Genomic DNA, 21,615 nt, shown 5'->3' on the forward strand with positions numbered 1-21,615 from the left:
GAAAAATACTGTATGATCTCACCTATAAGTGGAACCTAACCAACAAAATGAACAAGCAAGCAAAATATAACCAGAGACATTGAAATAAAGAACAGACTGACAGTAAGCAGAGGGGAGAGGGATAACAGGGGAAAGAAGAGGAAGGGTTATCAGTGAATATATATAAAAGACACATGGACAAAGGCAAAGGGGGTAGGATCGAGAGTGGGAGGTGGGAAGGGGTGGGGTGGGGGAAGTGATGGAGGGGAAATGGAGACAATTGTACTTGAACAACAATTTTTTAAAAAAGAAGAGCAATAAATATCTGAAGTGAGTAGGAAAAAAATAATAACAATTAGAAAAAATTGATAAAATTTGAAAACAGTATACCAATACAGAAATGCAATGAAATCAAAAGCTGATTTTTGAACTGGTCAATGAAATTGATAAACTGTAGTCAGGGTAACCAACAAAAAATATAGAGAAGACACCAACTGTTAACACCAGAAATAAGAGGTAATATTGAACATTAAATGAGCATTAAAAAATATTAAATGAAGTTTAGGAATATCTCTGTGACCCTAAATTTGATTAAATAACTTAATTCATTGAAGAAAGATATAAACTAACAAAGATCATACAAGTAAAAATAGATATGTATCTATTAAATAAATTGAATTTCTTGGTAATAACCTCCATTAAAAAAAGAAAACAGGCACAGATGGTTTCACTGGTGAATTCCATGAAGCATTTAAAGGAAGAAATGCTATTGATCCTCTACAATGTATTCCAGAAGATAGAAACAGAGAGAACACTTCCTAACACATTCTATGAGGCAAGAAATTTCTTAATACCAAAACCAGATAGAGATATTATAAGAAAGGAAAACTACACGCCAATATTTCTTGTGAACATAGATGCAAAAATCCTCAACACCACACTGGAAAATAGAACATAACAACATATGAAATCAATAATATATCACAACCATGAGAATTTATTCCAGGTTTATGAGGGTGATTTAGCAGCAAAAATCACATAATGTAATCTATCATACTAACTAAGATAAGAAGACAAAGCTTAAGGTCTCTATCAATAAGTGGAGAAAAAGCATTTTGACAGAATTCAACACCTATTCATAATAAAAACTCCCAGAAAACTTTAACTTGTTAAAAATTATCTAAAAAGATATATAGCTAACATAGTTAATGGTGGGAAGATAGATGCTTTTGCCCTCAGATCATAAACTACACAATGATGCCCCTTCGTGTCACTCCTATCCAACATTGTGCTGGAAGTCTAGCTAATGCAATAACACAAGAAAAGGAAATAAAATATATAGGGAATGGAGGCAAAGAGAAAAAAAATACCTCTGCTTGTTTGTAAAAAAATCACAAAGAATCAACAACATGAACAAAAAAATCTTCCAGAATAACAAGAATTTATACCAAGGTCATAGGATGTAGTATTAATATACAAAAGTCTATTTTACTTATATACCAGCAACAAACAATATGAAATTAAAAACAAACAATGATCTTGCATTAGCACCAAAAATGATAGGCCTAATTCTATTCAGATATGGATAGGATATATATGAAGAAAACCATAGAACTACAATGAAAGAAATCAAGATCTACCTAAATACAGATATTCCCTATTCATAGATAAGAAGCCTCAATATTGTTAAGATATAAATTCCTCCCAACTTAATTTATAGATTCAATGCAAAATCCAAAGCACAAACAAAGTCTCGCAAAATTATTTTTTAGAAATTCATAAAATGATTCTGAAGTTTTATATGGAAAGGCAGAAGACACACACTAGGCAGCACAGTACTAAAAAAGAGCAAAGTCAGAGGACCAACACGACCTGACTTAAGACTTACCACAAAGCTACAATAATCATGACCATATGGTATTGGGGAAAGTATAGATAATGAATAGGATAGAATAGAATAGAATAGAATAGAGAACCCAGAAATAGATTCATATGCATATAGTCAACTGATTTTGAACAAAGCAGTGGAGAAAATTCAATGGAGAAAAAAATAGTCTTTTCAGCAAATGCTGCTAAAACATTTGGTCATCTGTACATTTAAAAAGATCTTCACAAAAGTTACTTTGAAAGACATCTTAAATGTAAACTACAAAATTACAAATTTTTTACATGATATAAGGGAAAATCTAGGTGACCTTGTGTTTGTTGATGAGTATTTAGATACACACACCAAAAGCATACTCTATCAAAGAAAACAATTGATAAGTTAATTTTATTAAAATTAAAAACTGCTGTCTGGGAACAACACTCTTAAGAGAATGGAGAAACAGGCCACAGGTGGGAAGAACATATTGGCAAAACAGATATATGATAAAGAACTTTTACCTCAAATATACAAAGGGCTCTTAGAACTCAACATTAAGAACAATAACAATCCAATCAAAAGTGGGAAAAAGATCTATACATACCTCTCTACAAATGATACACAGATATAAATAAGCATATGAAAAGGTGTTCAACATCATATGTCTTTAGGGAATGCAAATTAAGACAACAATGAGATATTGTTAGACACCTATTAGAATGACAAAATTAAAAAAACAAAACTGACAGTACCAAATGCTGGCAAGAATGCAGACCTCAGGAATGCTTGTTCATTGCTGGTGGAAATGCTAAATGGTGCACCCACTCTGGAAGACAGAGTGGCAGTTTTTTACAAAGCTAAGCATAACCATATGATGCAGCACTTATGCTCCTAGGTATTTATCCAAAATAGTTGAAAACTTATATACACACAAAAACCAGCACACAAATGTTTATAGCAGCTTTATTTATAATAGCCAAAATCTGGAAGCAACCAAGTCACTCTACTAAATGAATGAACATTCCAGATTGATCCACACAATAGAATATTATTAAGCAATAAAAAATAAGATATTAAGCCATAAAAAGACACAGAGAAACCTTAAATGTCAGTTGGAGAAAACTACACAGTGATATATGAGTCCAACTATCTGGCATTTTGGAAAAGACAAAATTATATAGACAGTGAAAATCTCAGTGGTTGCCAGGGATTTGGGGGGAGGGAGGAATGAATAGGGAAGCACAGGGAATTTTCTGGGTGATGAAAGTACTCTGTATGATACCATAATGGTGGATACATTTGTCAAAACTCATAGAACTACTATAAAACACAAAGAAAGAACCTTAGTGTAACCTAAGGACTTAATTTATAGTAGTTGTAACAAATGTAGATGTTGTAACAGGAATGAAGATGTTGTAATGGGGGAATAGTGTACTGAGATGGGGGTGTGAGGGGAGGTATGTAAATGGCATTTTCTATACCATCTGCTCAATTTTTCTGTAAAACTGTACAAAAAATCTACTTTTTGATTTCTACATTTTTCAATTTCAGTCAACATTTAATATTCTAATAGTTTCAGATGTACAACATAATGGTTAAAACATTTATATAACTTATGAAGTGATTCCTTCCATGTGTAGTACCCACCTGACAACATAAATAATTATTGAAATATTACTGACTATATTCCCTGTGCTGTAATTTATATGTGACTGTAAATTACATGTGACTATTTTTATAACTGGCAATTTGTACTTCTTCATCAAAATACACCATTAAAAAATGTTTGTTATGGCTGCTGGGGCAATCTATACCTGATTCCTAAAGGGTGTCAGTAGGTAGGAGCAAGGCTATCTTGGAAATGTGACCTTCTTAAAAATGTATTAGTGTTTCTTCTCAGCATTTTCAGTTAGTGATGGAAATCATCCTTCCATGGCTTTGTCACTTGGTGACAAAGAGTTGCACTTGTCAGTCTGGTCAACCTGGCAGTTAGTGTACCATTGAGACAGGCCACTTTTTGGAGTTGTGGTCAAGCCTGCATTTCTGTTGTCATTCTGCTTGGGTTCACTCTCAACTCTACCACTGTCTAAGTACACAAGTCTAGTTTAACAATTGATATACCAGGAAAAATGTTAGAAATCTACCTCAAGGATTGTTGTGAGGATTAAATAAACTAATCCCTGGTCCCTAGTAACTGTTCAGTAAATGTGAGCTGTTATATTTATTATTTATATGCCTTACCCAATGTGCACATCAAATAAGGAAAGATGAAAGATTCTAGCTCAAATGATTTGTGGGCTTTCAAAGTACATAAAAGAGAAGCTAAGATAGGCTGCTTGGAAGCTGTGGGAACACTGCCCAGAGGGTAAAAAGAAAGGGGAGATATACAGGCCAAAATAGTTTGAAATTCCTCTGCCCTTTAACTGGGTGCCCAATACAGCTCATCCCAAATCCCTTGAATAATCCTCTACTATAATCTTGGTTCTAACTTTGTGCTTTCCTAAGCAGAAAATGTCATGAAGCCTGAGGACTTACTTACCTCCAAGGTTCTTAGGGACCCCACCCTAAGCCCCCAGCTCTTGAACTAGAATCCAGAGGGATCAAGGACCTTGACCCAATTCAGCTGTTGTGTTTACTTTGGTTTTTCTGGTTTTGCTCCATGGGCCTGGGGCCCATGACAGGGAAAATAGAACGCTTTCACAAAATAAACAACTTTGCTATCTCATGCTTTGCTTGGTAGAAACTATTAAAATAACCTCATTTCTTTACTTCACGGAGCTTACAGCACAGAAATTGCTTTCTCGTAGTCTTAATATCACAGGACTCAAAAAGGGACTCAAAAGGACTCTACCCTCACATGGTACCGTGGTCTCCTCCACAGACATGTTGCCAAATGGCTTCTTGTCCTTCACGTTTCAGATTTGATTCTGTTCCCAAGATCTCAGGAGCATCTTTAGCCACCATGGGACATTGTTAACTCAGCCTGATTCCTCCTGTCCTCACTCAGCTGCCTTTGAAATAAAGCCCTGGCCCTCTTCACTGTTTATTCATTGAATGAAGAAGAGCTGATCTCTTCAGTACCTGTTAATCCTTTACATTGCCCACATTTATTGCTCAATAGCCCATAAAAATCCTTTTGCCACTCTTCTTTTACCTCATCCTTCATCCACTATTGAATTTAAAACTCATACATTAGGCATGCACCTTATGATATTTGTGCCACCTCCCTAAATTGGAGTGCAAAAGAGAAAAAAAAACATCTGCTCAAATTGACATTTACATTTCAGCTCACTCATTCAAGAGTGACAGGGTATAATTTGCCAACAAGTTCATATCCAAAGGGATAGGTTAGTGCTGACATCATGTGATTTTTCTACCATTGCCATCTCCAGCTCATGCATGCTACCTGGGGGCCACATTTAGGCCAGCAGATATTGCACTGGAAAAAAAAAAAACAGCTCTTGACTTTCCTAAACTTCTTAATGCACCAAACACAATAATATACTTAGGTCTTTTCTGTGGAGCAGGCAGGTGGGTCAGGCCACTCAATATAATGCTGCATAGGTTGAGGAAAGCCAGCTTTCCATTTCTGTACATTCACTCTGGTGAAAACATACTTAATCTTTGATGCTGTGAGTGAACAGATTTAGCAGCCAGAGAAACGAGGAACAACTCCTGGCTCCAAGGACAGAGGGCAGTCAGCTATCCAAGGCCAGGAAGTAAATGTAGATGAAAGCTTGGATCCTCCTTCTTTCTTTGTTGCTCCCTATCTGTTTAGGAGCATTCCCTATTCAGACCTCCATTTACTTGCCAGCTTGTCAACTGGCCAAAAAGGGACCATATTTAATTTACTCTTTTCTTTCTCTTCACTTGTTTTTCTTTGCTCTGTATTTCTTCCTTGCATCTTCTTTCTACCTGGATTCAATTTTCTTCCTGCTAGGTTATATCTTTAGAGGTTCTTTCTGCAGTGTTTCTGGAAGATAAATTCTCTTAGCCCTTGCATAGTTTTTAACATAGTTTATTTTGTAATACTTGCCTGTGAGCTCCCTTTGAGCAGTAGTTGTCCTCTACAGGAGTCGTGCACATGCCAAGATTTGGGAGGAATGCCAGTCTAGTTCTTCAGCTGCCTCTGCCAGAGACTCCACAGTTCCTGGATGGCTTTTACATTAATTTCATGGCCTGGAGTTTCTACTCTGTGTGAGCAGTTAGAACTCAGGCCTATCATTTACACCCCATGCACAGCCAGGTTTCCCACACTTTGTTAATAACAATGTTTTATCAGCGACCTGGGCAGACATTCACTTCTGAGCTCTGTCTTGGGGCCAGAAGGCTGTTTCTCCCACCCTGTTCACTGACTTAGCATGTCTTTCCTGGCACCCTAGTTTATTCTGGAGTCCCCATTCCTGCTCCTTCAGCACATGGAAGCAAAGCCCTGATTGTAGTTTCTCTGAGACCATTAATGACCAGCCTCAGAGGCTCAGATCCTGCCCTCCACTGAGCTGGGGAGGAAGGTCTCTCACTATCTCTAGGTGACCTGAGGATTAGCCTTCTTTGCTTTGACATCAGATCATGTGTTATTTATTCGAAACTATTTTATCCAGTAACATTATGGCTTAGAGCATGGAAAAGGGGTTTAGCACAATGTTTTTGTTTCACCTTGTTTCCTAAGAGGCCTGCACTGACTTTGAGAAGCTCTTAGTTAACACTTTGAAGCTGTGACATCACCAAGGTTCACATCTATAGCCATTTATAGACATGCTTACCAGTCAGGATGTCAGCCAACCTCAGGCTTCAAACCCACACTGCATGGATGTAATGAATTTGAAAGACTCAAAGATACTTTGAGTGACACTTGTTTGGAGAACCCAGATCTGCATGTTGTTTAGAAGTGCATAATTGAGGTATGACCTTTACTGGCTCTCAGGCCTAGTTTTGGTCCTGTGGGCAGCCACTCAAGCAGATAGGGTGAGGAGGCTGCATGTGAAGTGGGGTGTCCAGAACCTTTGGGTTGCCCACAGCTAATATGCTTTGCATTCCTGTTGCAGTGCTGTGCTTCTTGTTAAACCCAGCACCTCTCCTTTAAACACCAGACATTTGAATTTTCCAGCATTGTTGTTGGCACCCAAAGAATGAGTCAGTCCTCCTGGTTCAAAGTGGGAAGAAACCAGTATCAGGCATAAAATTTAGGGATTAATATCTCAGAAGCCAACCTGAGGAAATACTATTTTTGGTTTGAGATGCCTTCAATGGTCAGAAAACAGAAAGTCACTGCCTTTGCCCTTGACAAACTGATTGATGCACTTGGCGTATTAATGAATGAATACTGCTTTTGTTCAGGTGACACTTTAAGATATGCCAGATGGACAAGGAAAGAGGCTTCTGTAAAGAGGGTAGAGTATGGCCAAGGAGCACATCTTATTCCTTTTCAAGGTATCCTGTCTGAAGTAGAGGGTCAAACAAAATACCCTCACAATCCTTTTCCCTCACAAAATTCATGAATTTGGAGGAGAAAGGACTTTAAGTGGCATTTACCCCACAGATGTTAGCTTTCTCATCATTTCTCCAGGCACCTTCCATCATGTGGAGGAAGCTTATGTTTACTGAGTGCTTAATATCTGCCAGGCAGTAGTTGATCTATTGCTGACACATCTGACTAACTTTAAAAAGTAATATTAGATTATTCTATTCTCCTTTAAAGACTATTCCATGAATATTTCCTTTGCATTCAAAAAATCAAACTTAATCCTGGCAATAAAACTTCATACCCTGATCATCCAGCCTCTCACCCCAGTCATCTAGCTTCTCACCCTGGTCATCCAGCTTCTCACCCTCATCATCCAGATTCTAACCCTACTTCTCACATTGATCACCTAGCTTCTCACCCTAGTTAACCAGCTTCTCACCCTGATCATCCAGCTTCTCACCCTGGTCACCTTGCTTCTCACCCTGGTCATCCAGCTTCTTAACCTGCTGACTTGATCTGACCACCATTTTCTCACCTGTTTTGTAAATTACTGCAATTCTTCTTGCTCACTACACTACTATCTCTCACTGTTTTTTTTTCTTGCCCATGTTTTTCTTTTTTGTATATTTTACTGTGATAAGAACACTTAATGTGAAGTTTTAAGTGTACAGTACATATCCCTGACTATGGGCACATGCTGTACATCAGGTCTCTACAGCTTATTTATCTTGCCTAACTGAAACATCATACCCATTACATAACAAGTCCCCATTTTCCCCACTCCTCATTCCCAGGCAACTACTATTCTGCTTCTGTGAATTTAGTGTTTTAGATTCCTCATATAAGTGGAATCATGAAGTATTTGTCCTTCCTTGACTGGCTTATTTCATTTAGTATGATGTACCCAAGTTTCATCATGTTATTATATATTGTAGGACTTCCTACTGTTGAGATTAATATTTCATTGTGTGTATATGTGTATATCATGCATTTTCTTTATCCATTTATCTGCTGATGGACACAGGCTGTTTCCACACCTTGGATATGTGGTAAATAGTGCTGCTGTGCACATGGGAATGCTAATATCTCTTTGAATTTCTAATTTCACTTCTTTTGAGTCTATTCCTAGAAGTGGGATTCCCATATCATATGGTAGTTCTATTTTTAATGTTTTGAGGAGCCTGCACACTGTTTTTCATATTGACTGAACCATTTTACATTTCTACCAATGGTGTACAAGTGTTTCAATTTGTCCATATCCTCGACAACAGGAACTGAACAGACATTTTTCCAAAGAAGACATACAAATAGCCAAAAGGTTCATAAATATATTCTCAATATCAGTAATCATCAGGAACTGCATATCAAAACCACAATGAGATATCACCTCCCATCTATTAGGATGGCTATTATTCTTTCTGTTTCTTGATGTTTCCAAGCTTATTCCTACCTCAGGGCCTTGGTGTCTGCTATGTTCCTTTTGACTGGAATGCTTTTGCACTAATTCATCATCTTGTTGGCTCCTTCTAGTGATTGGAATCTCCACTCAACTAGAATTTTATTGACTCAGAGAAACTGACCCTGGCTGCCTATTTCTTTTTATGGCTCTCACCACTGTCTGCAGTTATTCTCAGCCCCACTGTAATATAAGCACAATAAAAGCAAATATTTTGATGATCTTATTTACCACTGTTTCTTCTGTGCCTAGAGCCATTCTAGTCCTTAGTGAGCATAGGGGCTAAGAATATAGCCTCCACAGACAGGTGTCCTGGGTTAAAATCATAGGTCTAAAATTCATTTGTTGTGTGACCTTTCTCTTGTTATTGAACTTCTCCATGCCTCACTTTTTTCACTTGTAAAATGGTGATAATAATAGTAATTCTTACTTCATAGAGTTATTCTAAGGATTGAAATAGTTAATATGCATAAAGTGCTTTAAACAGCATCTGGTGTACAGTAAGCACCCAACAAATGCTAGTTATCGTTCATCACAGGTATGTTGAATGAATGAATCAGGCATTTTTCCATAAATATTTCACTTACTTCTCATGGCAAATGTGGTTTTATTCATTTTACAAGTGATGATAAGAAAAATTACCTGGGTGTTCACAACAAAAATGACATGGAGCACGGATTCCATCCCAGGTTTCCATGACACTGACTGAATGGGAGATGCTCTTCTATGTTATGAAGAAACCTATGAGCTGGTGTCAGCCATGCTTTGGTCTTAATTAATCTCCTTCTTATGTCTGTGCTACATAGAGCCCACCCCTCAGGTCTTTTAATCTCAGCAGGCTGGATCAGTGAGAAGGAATTGTGGAGAGGAGCACCTCTGGTTGATTCCCAAACTGTGTTATGCTATGTAAATTGAAAAAGTGACAGTGGCCCCCCTGGTCTTTCCTTCCTGGCTGGTTGATTCTATCTGCGGATGGCAGAAGTGGTCTTATTGTTTTGGCAGCATTGTCTTTTAATTTCATTCACTGTTAACTTCTGCATTCAGGATAAAATGGGAAAAATAAAAATAAACATGTCTCCTGGCAGAAAAAAACATGTAAGACTTCATGTCAGCCTGGAGATTATGATACACATTTTAATCTGGCCTGGGTTCTGTTATCATGAACTCCAAAGCAGACCCAGATTCCCGCATTTGGTTTGATATGTGTCATGGAAGAATACTTTAAATTGAGACTTCTCTGGAAGTTCTTGAGATAAACCTTACAAATGTTTCACCATTTCCCCATGTACAGCTTTTTTGTGTTCTCAATTTTGGTCTAATGATACAATTCAACACTTTGAACCTGGCACATAGTAGATGCTGAATAAATAAACTCTATGTGGAGTAATGCTGATCATTCTCAACCAAATTCTAGCTATTTTAAGATTTTAAGTGAAGTGGTCTGTAATACTGAATTCTTTCAGAATTCATTATTAGAATATAAATTATGGATTAGAACATTCATCATTTGTTCCACTAATTGTTCACTCAACAAACACTAAGTGAGAACCTACTGCACACCAACTCCTGTTTTGGACAATAGAGATACAACAGTAAACAAGACACATTCCCATAGGGAAATCAGTCTAACAAGAAAATTAATTGGTCACCAGGAAATTATAACAGAGATGATATATCTTGTGTGTGAGTAGCATGCACAGTAGAGGTGACAAGGAGAGGGGCTCCCAGCAGAACTTCTGAACCACTTGTGGGAGGGTCATGATCCATCTTTAAATTCTCAACAGTTTCTTGGGACAAGGGTAAGAAACCCAAGGACTTCCTCATCTTCACTTTTTGGCTGACAGCAAGTTTTTCAGACTCGTCCAAAGATTCTCAGTGGAGACCACTGATTCTTGGCTTGTCCTTCTTATCTGATTCAGCTACCAACTTTTCCAAGTCCTCTTACTAAGGGTCTCTCATGGGTGCAGCTGGGAATTTCAGGCTGATGGACACTGATGTTTTCCACTCAGTAGCGAAGGCTTGTTTACCTGCTTTTTGTGGCCTGGTAGGTAGGAAAACAGTGTCCTGTGGTCTGCTCCTGTGAGTCACTGGTGAGTGGCCAAGATTTGCCTGTCCTGAGCCACTGTCAGGCACTGCTGAGCAGCCTGTCCTTGCTAGAAGCAATGAAAGAAAGAATGAACCACCATCAGTCTCTATAGCATCTGAGGTGTGCCTGAATATGTTCTGGAAAGGGTGGGTGGAGTAAACAGAAACTCAGTGGGGAGGGAGGGCAGAGGGATATGAAGCTATGAGTGCTTGCACAGGATCCCTCTGGGAAAAGGCACCTGGGACCCCAGGTGGGGGATGAATGAAAGGAACCCCTGGAGAGAAGTTGCTCAGAGACCCTAGCAAAGGGAGCAGGACAGGAGCATAGCAGTGGGAGTTGGATAAAGACACCAAAGCACTCTGAAGTGGCAGACAGACAGCTGGAGGCAGATCTTGGAATAGAAGTAACAGGAATAAAAAATGGAAATAAGTCATGCTCAAAAAAAAAAAAAAGAGAGAGAGGAAGCAGCAGCTGTGGGAGAGCGATCCTGGGACCATCTCTGACTCGCATCCTCCCATGCAGTACCCACAAACTTTCAGATGGCAGCTGTGAAGGGAAGAGGCCCAAAAGAGCCTTGTGTTGTTCACAATTCCAGCAGAAAAACTTCATGGCAGAGTCCCACTTGGAACCTGAGGCCAGCTAACTAGCCAGGCATCTCAGCCCTGGGCCTGCTGTATATTCTGCCTCCTTGTCACTTTAACTCATCATCACTGTCTTGCCTTAAACGAGGACTTGGACTCGGGCTTCCCATATCCCTGTCCACTTCTTGTCCCACATACACCATGGTGGGATTAGCCAAATAGTTATTATGTTATGATCAGGGGTCCAGGAGGCCCAGGAGCTGAGTCCTTTGTGTCTTACATAAAAAAAATTGTGAATGTGGCCTTTCTATAGGGAAAGGATCTACAATTTTATACTATCAAAGGTTTGCAAGATCCCCCCTTCCCTAAAAAAGCATCTCTCACTGCCCTCAACCTCATTCCTAACCCTCTTCTCCTTCAATGACATACACCTCCATTGACCTTCATCACCATCCCCACCTGCCCCTCCCCTGAAATTGTCACCCCTGCTGTCCCTCAAAACAGCATTAGGTCCAAACAGCTTTCTCATTTTGTGCTAATTCTGCTTTATCAGCTCATTGGAAGCTTTTAAGCCCTTCCTATCTCTGTCTCCTAGTTTTTTTTTTCCTCCTGACCTGGCTTCCTACTGCATTCAATTCACACTCCTAGGTCAAACACTTAACCACCTCTCATTGGCATCTTTAGTTTCCTAGGTTCCTTGTCTGTTTTGTGGACCTACAAATACATTGGAGAATACAAAATGGTGCCCTTGTCCCCAGTTCATAGGCTGAAATCCCACCAGGGCATCCAATAATCCTATTGTTAATGTTGGCCATCTCTCTTCATTTATCTTGGGAAATCCTCCAAGATTTAGTCACCTGTATTCAAATCCCCTTATACGACCATTTAGCCAACTCCTCTCTCGAGGAACAGCCTCTTACAAGAAAAGGGAGGCCTGTTAGAATTAACACTCTCAACTTCCTGCTTGTTATGCTAACTATAGCCTTCCTTTGACAGGTGAGAACCTGAGGATCAGAGAAGGAACATGCTCTCCCAGCACCTTTATGTAGCTAATGGCTATACTGGAGAACCTCCTACTTTTTCATGCTGTCTAGAAATGCTTTGTTTTCTTTCTCCATTATACTTATTGTTATTATTAGTAGTAGGCAATCTTTATTATTTACTAAAACAATGAGTATTTCTTGAGTAACTCCTGTGCACCATGCCTTAGAGTGTGGACACATACCAGATAACAAAGCAGCCCTGTAGGTACTGGGGTAGTTGTACAGGTTGTGCAAATCCACAACCAATAAGTGCTCAGAAGCATGCATGTACCAGACACCTACATGTGCTCAGACATACTCACACATGCTTATTACACAGGTACATGTAACTTCAGAGACATGCACCAGCTGCAGGTGTGTATTCACACATGGATGTGCACATGCATGCAGACACCCATCATTTCTGTCTGGTTCTATCTGCCACCAATCTTTCCAGTGCCTCCCCCTGGTGCCCAGTGCACATGGCCATGAATGGAGATGCACAATGAGCTGTGTATAACAGGCCCATTAATTCATCAGGCACCTACTTAAGACAGTTACACCACATTAGAGCAAATGGCTTCTGAGGGCTCAGGAAGGGCTGTGTTTATTTTCTGAGAATTATCATTAGCCTCCGAGGGGAGGCTGCCAAGAGGATGCAGTAGCTGGCCTTTGGTCTGTGCCTCTGCCCTGTGCAGTCACAGAATTAGTGCTTGGCTTATTGATGAGCCAGTTATCCTTTCCTAGGGTGCCAATTTGGCCCTTGGGAAAATGAGGTAGGTCTTTAGGGATCATCATTCTCTCCCCCACAGCTGAGGGAGGCTCTGAGGAGCCTGGCCTCTTAAGTGACTGGTGATGGAGTGGAAATGAGGCTGACCATAGTGCAATCCATTTATTTCCTCATGAGTTGAAATGCTCAGAAGCTACTCCCTCCTACTTGCTGCAGGTCCCTTGTTTGGCTAATATATTTTCATACTGAGCAAGGCTCTGTCTCAGGCCAGTGGGGGATTTGTGTCCCAGTTCTACTGGGCCACCTTAGTCAAGTGGCCTAACCTTCCTGAGTCCCCATTTTCTCTTTTGTAAACTGAAGACATACATTTGATACAATTTCACAACAACTGAGATGTACTCTGTGCTCAGCACTGTGCTGGTTCCCAAGCTGGGCAGGGCAGAATCAGGTGAATATGTTCTCTGTTCTTATGAATATGATAAAAACTCAATGAATCAATGTATTGAACACACAATATGAGCCTGGAAGGCAAGAAGCAGGACTGTATGACAAGGGGTCCTGTCCTTGTCAGGACCTATAAGAGGAACAGTGAACTGAGATCTGAAGATGAGCAAACATCAATTACTGAAGGGAGGAAGGGGCAGGGGGAGAGTGTACCAGGCACAGCAACAGCTTGTGAAAGACTTGGTAACTAGAGGCCGTGGTGTGGCAGGACCTGGAGAAGAGCCCGCAGTCTTGGCACGCTGAGAAGAGGGCTGTAACAGGAGGCAAAGCTTGGTCCTCCAGGATTTTGTACCAGAACACCTTATTCAGGATTTGGTATTTATCTTTAGAAACATAGAAAGTTGTCAAAGGTTATAAGTAGAGGAAAAACCTCCTATTTGCCTTTTGAGAAGATCCCTCTGGCTGCAGAATGGGTACTACATTGGAGGGGCCCAGAGAGGGTGTTGGGAGGCTGGTTAAATGCAGTTTGTGTAAACACGATGTGAGCATGTTGTTGGCTGGGAGTAGAGGACACTGTGAGAGGTGCTATTACATGATGATTGAACAGAACTGGAACAATGAGGAGAGGAAGCTGTCAATATGGTGCCTCTATTTCCTGCTAATACCTCACAAGACCACTTCATGATTAAATGAACTCACACATGACAGCATCTGGCACACCCTAGGTGCTCAATAAAAACCTATTCTTGCCCCCTATTTCCATAAGCTCTTCACCATTCGATCCCACTGACTCTTTCACAGCTGGGACTCTGATCTTTTTGCTTTCTTCTAAATTTTCTAGCCTTATCAGTTTCTAATTCAGCTCTGAAGCACCAATAGGCAGCCTGGCCTTGGCAGAGCTGTGGGGTGGGGGGGGGGGGGTGGGAAGCCAGGCATAGCCTACTGCTAGGAGCAGTTGGAGGGCTGCCACCTCCTCCTCATTATTAGCTCAGGTTCTCCTATGAAATATGAATTTTTCAGAATTACATCAGAGCCACTCACCAAGATGTCTTTCCACTGACTTCGTCGTGCTGGGAAGTGTGGTCCTTTTTCTGTCACCATCCATACAAGTTCCATTTTTAACTGTGTAGTTTTCTTCTGATGCCATGACTAAGCTCTTCTCTGGAAGGTAGGCCTGAAGATGCTGTCAGGACAGAATAAGAAATATGGACCAAAATTCACATACCTTGTCTCAAGTCATCAATCTGAATTTCCAGATCCCCTTCCAGATCCCCTTCTGTTAATGAATCTTCTCAGAGCCTTTATTTCAAGGTCCTAATGGGAATGATTTTTTAAGAGGCACAATATTCTCTTGGTATCATCAGACTAAATATCTTGAAGGCTCACTGTAGGGCAGTTCTGAGTCAGTGATCATGGGATTTCCCCAGAGTTGGAGTTCAGTGTAGTATTTTAAGAGAATCATAATACTCCAATAAGGCTTGACTGACATTGCATCTGCTTCTATTCTCATTACTATAAAAGAATCAGTGAGATATTAGAATTTTACTGCCTGTGATGTTTGGTGAATTACAGGGAGGTCTAATGTGATTTCCTGCACTATACTCTGTTTAGACTGGCAGGTTCCCTGGGTGTTTCTCAACAGAATGATAAAGCACCAGACAGGAGATTAGCTCTCTCTGAAGCTAAGAAAGGAGGTGATGGGGTTGTTTGTAGCAGGTGGGGATGGATTCTGATGAAAGAGCCCAGAGGGAGCAAACATTTCACAGCATACGGAATGTCAAGGACTTGGGGAGCATGTTACAGGGTCTGACCTACCCTGTGCAGTCACTCCACCTGGGGATCCAAAACAGCAGTCACTAAGACAGAGAAACTAATGGATTTCTTCTTAGGAGGACATCATAGAGAGAAAAAAAACACAACAAATGCCTCTCAAGAGGATCAACTACCCTCCCCGCCACCCGCCTGAAGAAAGCCTTCAGTTTCAGATTGGAATAACACGCATTGACAGGAATGACTCAGAGCACTCTCAACTCTCATTATTTCATCCTGGACTCCCCAGCCCAGTTTGAGAAGATATTACTATCTGCACCATCATCAGCATTTCTTTAGATAAGGTTTCCTGGAAATAAACTCTAAAATGGAGAATTGCATGCAGAAGGTACAAAAAGTATTATTTACCACTAGTAGTTAGGGAAACTGAAGCTTGCTCCTCACATCGATGCCCAGGGGTAAGGTTCATGCCTCATTCCTCTCCTTGAAGAGCATTGAGTGAGGACTGTTTTAGGGGCTCAGGGTCAGGGTATCTGGATCAGCAGTGTCACTAGGTGGTGGGAAGGGAGGATGAGCATTTTAAGGGATAACACACATTGACCATTTTGTCTATGTGTTTTATAGCCTTGGTAGAACACTACTTTCTTCAATGTTCATTCACCATAGTCTAATAACTCTATATATTACCATTAATAACTATTTTAAAAGCTCTATTTTAAGAAAATGTTCTCAAGGATAGTGACCCTTCATCTGCCAGCTCCTCTGAAGCTATGCTTCCCCCTTCAGACCACATCCCACTTTTTCTCTCTGTCTAGGAAGATTGGACTTTGGCCAGATCAGGGATGAAAACCAAGGTTGAATTGCTATTGAAGTTCAAGTCCCCTTATAAGTAAAGAAGGAGTTTTATACTTGCCCAAGAGTGCTGGGACTAAGGAAATGATAACCCTAACTTCTGTTTACCAAGCATCACTTTTCACTTGAACAGTGGTTTTCAACCTTGGCAACACATTGGAATTCCCTGGGGTGTTTCAAAAGATTCTCATGGTCATGCTTCAATTAGAACATTTAGAGGTTGGGTCCAGGCATCAGTAAAGTTTTAAAAGATGCTCAGTGATTCTGATGTGCAAAGAAGTTTGAGAATCATTGTGCTAAACAGTTCTAAAGGTTTTGGACACATGATCATTTTAATCCTGACAACCACCTGTTAAAGGAAGGTACTGATAGTATCCTTGTTCACAGATGACAAACTAAGGTTCAGAGAGATTAAGGGATCAGCTGAGGGTTCTATAGCTCATAGGTGGCAATGCTGAGGTTCTAACCTGAGTCTCTCTGAGTCCTAAGGCCACACTTCCCACCACTTCACAAGGCTGCAGGCTACAGGAAACAGGTTGTTTAGTCTGACAGTTGGGGGAAGGCTGCAGCAGGCTTCAGCTGACAATACCCAAGATTGCTCCCAAATGGTGCTGCCCTGGCTTTGTCTGGGGAAACCTAATTGCTGCAATTGTGTTATAAAATTATCACACAAATGGGCCAGAGCAACTGGTTGTCTATTCCTGTGGTTGTCCCTGATTATTAAATGAGCAGCTGCCTGCAAATATGTTTGCAGCCACCTAATTCAATGGCTGTGTGAGCTTGCATAATCATGGCTCCCAACCTACAGCTCCACTAGCAGGCCTCCTTCCCAAGCATCTCTAAAAGTTAATTTATCTCAACAATTTAAACAAATACACTTCCACTGGCTTCAGTGACTCCCCCCATTTTCAACAAGTATCTTGACTAAGGGAAGCCAGGGATGGATGGGGCTCTGCTCTGGGTCAAGTGCAACCTGAGGACAAACTATTGAGAGGGTGACAGAACCCCACACTGATCATAGACTTTCCCTGAGAAGTTCACTTTATGAATCAAGCTTTGAAACCTCGGGCAAGCTATTTGATGGATCTAAACCTGCTTATTCCTCATCTGTAGAATGGGAACAATTGATTCATATGCAGGGTTGCAGAGAGATTTATAGGAAACAGTGCAATTATCCATATTTTGCCTTCCTATACTCGTACTACTGGGCCATGGGTTACTTAACTTGTCCACTTTAAATGGACCCACTTCTATTTTTATCCTGTATTACTTGTCCATGACCTTATTAAGAGCATCCTGTAAATATCAATAACACAGTTCCTTTCTAACACACCTTAAAATAGTAACTCTAAAAACAGAATGGTTCCTCCATGTTGTATGAAGAGTATACTCAGGGACACTGTGCATAGGAGGCTAAGGCCACAAATGAGCACACAGGAGATATTCAGCACTTAAATTTTGTCCTCTTCTAATGCCAGCCTCACAGGTGAAGAAGATCCTGCGTACCATGGTTAAATTGGATGAAGTCTCCTACAAAGTGCTGGTCTGTGCATCGGACAGTCTGGCCACCATGAGGGAATAAAATCAGCTTCTGTGTTGTTGAAAGCTACCCACTCCCCTGCCTCTTGCCCTTGATGGAGCACCTCTAGGTTAACAACATGGACTCAGTGGAGCCCAGATGCTTGCAGTCAAGCCTTGGCTGTGCCAAGCCCCAGTGAAGCAATCTTCAGCTGACATCTAACATTTCTATGCCTTGATTTCTTCATCTGCAAGATGGAGAGAATGTTAGCTTTGCCATAGGGTTATCATTAGAATTAGAAGACACAGTGCCTGGTACTGAGAAGTGCTAGCTAAAGGGTTATTAACACTTTAGAGATATCTTTGTAAATGCCTGCTGATACACATCATCTTGTATTTCATCTTTCCTTCCTCCCTCTTTCTCCTTCTCTCCTCCCTCCCTTCTTCCTTTCCTTTCTTCCTCACTCTTCCCTGTCTTCCTCCTGCATAGCTCAAGGGCCTCTCATGCTCAGTATACTGGCTTAGACACTTTCCTGTCCATGGTAGGTCTTAATTCCCATATCACAGGTGAAACCAAAGAGACTGCCATTTGGAGGAAGTGATTGCACAGTAATACATACTTGGGACAATTAAGATGATTTATCCACATGCCTCCTAATGCATTGCTTGCATTTCTGGTACATACATCACATAGAGAAATTCTAGAGTCACATTTGTTAAAGAACAAGCTCAGGCTCTGGTTTTAGAGTCTGTTCTCATGTCTGAAGTAAGCACGAGAGCATAGACTGCAGTGGTAAGGAGTGAGGCCCTGGACCAGGGACTGCTTTCTGGTCCTGCCTCTCACCAGCCACATGATGTCTTTCCACATTTCTGATGCTCAGTCTTCACATGTGAAATACAGTGATAATAACAGAACTTACCTCCTGAGGTGTTTTTGATAAATAAATGAAACAATATGTGAAAAGTGCTCAGTGCAGCACCTGCTAAGCAACAATAAATATAGGAATTGTTATCAGTATTTTGAGCATTAGAAGAAAGAACAAAGCCACTGTTCAAATGCAAGGTGATGTTTGCAGCAGTCCCACAGGGTATGGTACAGCCCAGTGGCAGTCTCCACAACTCTCTTGTCTCTATTCTGTCAGAGCTCTGTGTCTTCGCTGCCACAGATAACAGGGTGAGGAAATGTTCCAAATCCATCAGGTACCTGCACACCCAGGAAAGGGGCTGCTTTCTTTTTTTCTCTTTTGGGTTTTTCCCTCTGATGTCTGCAGAGTTCATTGGCATTAACATGCGTGGGCTGGCTCCTGTTCCGTGTTTGGTTCTGTGGGGGATACTGAGATGTCTCAGTCACTGTACTGCCCTTGAAAAACTCAAAGTCGGTGGGGAAGGCAGATGTGAGCTCTAGCAGTAAGAGTTCAATAATTATGGCTGCTGCACCTTGAATGCTCACTGGGAGCCTGGCACTCTGCAAAGCCTCATCCTTCATTTAACAATTATTGTTCAAGTGCTGATTACATGCCAAGAATTTTTTGTTTCCAGCATCTGGAACAAAATAGTGAACCACACAATGGTTCCTTACTTCATGGAATTTATACACCCCATGCTAGTGTTGAGGAGGGAGATCAACAGGAAGCAGGAAACACAGAAGTATGTGCTATAACTGGAGATAATAACTTAAAACGCAAAGTGAAGAGGGACAGGAGTACCAGTTTCATCAAGTCAGTCTGAGAAAACCTCTCCAATGAATGGATAAAATAAAAAAGTGAGGCAGGGAGGTAACTGGGGGGAGAACCTCCAGGTGGAGGACACAGTAAGTGAAAGGCCCTGAGCTACATTTGACTGTCCAGGGACATCTAGAAGGCCAGCAGCAGAGCAGATTGAGAGAGGGAGGCCAATGGGAAATGAGATCATACAGGCCAAGGGAAGGATTTTGGATTTAACTCTGAGCACAGAGGAAAATTGGGGGAGGATTTCAAAACAGAAGAGCAGCATTAAGTTTTCAAAGAATGACTATGGCCACAGTGTGAGAAATGGTGTTCGGGAACAAGAGGAAATGGGACCAGTTAGGAGATCCTGAGGGGCAGGTGTTATTTTTGTTACTGTGTAGATGAGACAAGCTGAGTCTCAAAGCTGAAATTCATCCATGATTTAAACACTAGTTAGTGGAACAATGAGGACAAAGCCAAGATATTAAGACTCCAGAATCTCTTCCATTAACCCCTGGGGTCCACCACCTCCCTGATAACCAGAGTAAAAGGCAGATGTCATCTTTACTGATTCTGGTGCAAACCTCTCACCCAGGAGGTTCAGGGGGTGGAACTAACTTCTGCCTAAGGGGACAAATCAGCGAAGGCTTAATACTAGAAGTGATGGTATGTTGGACCTTCAAGGAAGGGATATATTTGGTCATACTGAGAAGAGGGGGGATCCTAGATGCAAACAAAGGCTTGGCAATGGGAAAGAGAGGTACTATGTAGCTCAGGAAGACCAGAACATTGGGAACCTCTCAAAGAGGTGTTTATGGGGGCTAAACTGGTAGCTAGACCAGAGCAAATGTAAAATTCTAGAATGGAGAGTTGTTGATAAAAAGCCATTAAATGTTTTGAGCCTGCTAGAAAGAAGTCAACAGCACTACAAGGGATAGTACTGTGAATCTTGGGGGTGTCACCTCAGAGCTGGGTTTCCACAACTTCCCCTCATCAAAACCCCACCAGGACTCTGCTAGAAGGTGTGCAGCATGGATTCCAGGTGAAATAAGAAACCTGGGGCAAAGGTAATGTCAGTCACAGAGGTAGAGAAGACAGAAAAAAGGAATCATCACTTATAAAGAGATGATCCACTTGGATTTAGACATTCTGCCATAAAATATGGAGGAATTTATTTTACTATACTCCTATAGCATTTACAATGGACCAGGTCTAATTTGAAGTGCTTTACAAATATTGGCACATTAAATACTCATAATCCTAGGAAGGAGGTTTGCTATTATCATCCTTGTTTGACAGACAAGAAAACTGAGGCACACAGAAGCTCAACAACCTGCCAATATCACATAACTAGTGGGCATCAGAGCCTGGATTTGAACCTGGAAATTTTGACTTCTGAATTTCTTCTTCAGGAAATCAAGTTTTGACATCATCCTTCTGAATGTTCACATGAAGCCAATTATCTATAAATGACTGAGTTGTCCATATTTCTTGAATTTGACTAAATAAAATTACTCCTATTGTCCCCCAAGCCTCTAATTTTAGGATTATACCAAGACATCTACTTTTAATAACCAGTAAACTTGAAGTACCTACTATATCCTCCAGTTGCCATGTTCCACTCATTATGACTAGAATACATTGTCTTTACATTGCTCATGCCTACAAAGGCATCTGGGCTGTAATTACTGCCCCATAAATATTTGTGGTAGAGTACAGTCTCCTGTCATGGCCATGTCCAAATGTTCCACACATCTTGGATCCTGTCTTCTTACAGTATGACAGGGTGTTTAAGAGCAAAGTCTAGAATCAGATCACCTGGGTTTGAATCCTGGCTCTGCCATGTGCTAACTATGTGACCATGAGCTATGTGACATCAAGTACCACTCTGTGCTTCAGTTTCCCTATGCATAAAATGTGGATGATGATAATAACTACCTCATAACATTGCTGCATGAATCAAATGAGATGATACCTATATAAAGCACTTAGATTGGCACATAGTAGAGATGAACAAGTGTTAGCTGTTACTACTATGACATCTATATGACAATCATCACCACAACTATTACTGTGATGTATATATGGGCTTCCTCATGGACACAGAGCCTTCTTTCCAGCCAGTCCTCCTTCCTAACTCTTG

The sequence above is a fragment of the Phyllostomus hastatus genome, unplaced genomic scaffold (assembly GCF_019186645.2).
Source record: "Phyllostomus hastatus isolate PE091 unplaced genomic scaffold, TTU_PhHast_1.1 phas_contig_64, whole genome shotgun sequence".
NCBI classification, from domain to species: domain Eukaryota; kingdom Metazoa; phylum Chordata; class Mammalia; order Chiroptera; family Phyllostomidae; genus Phyllostomus; species Phyllostomus hastatus.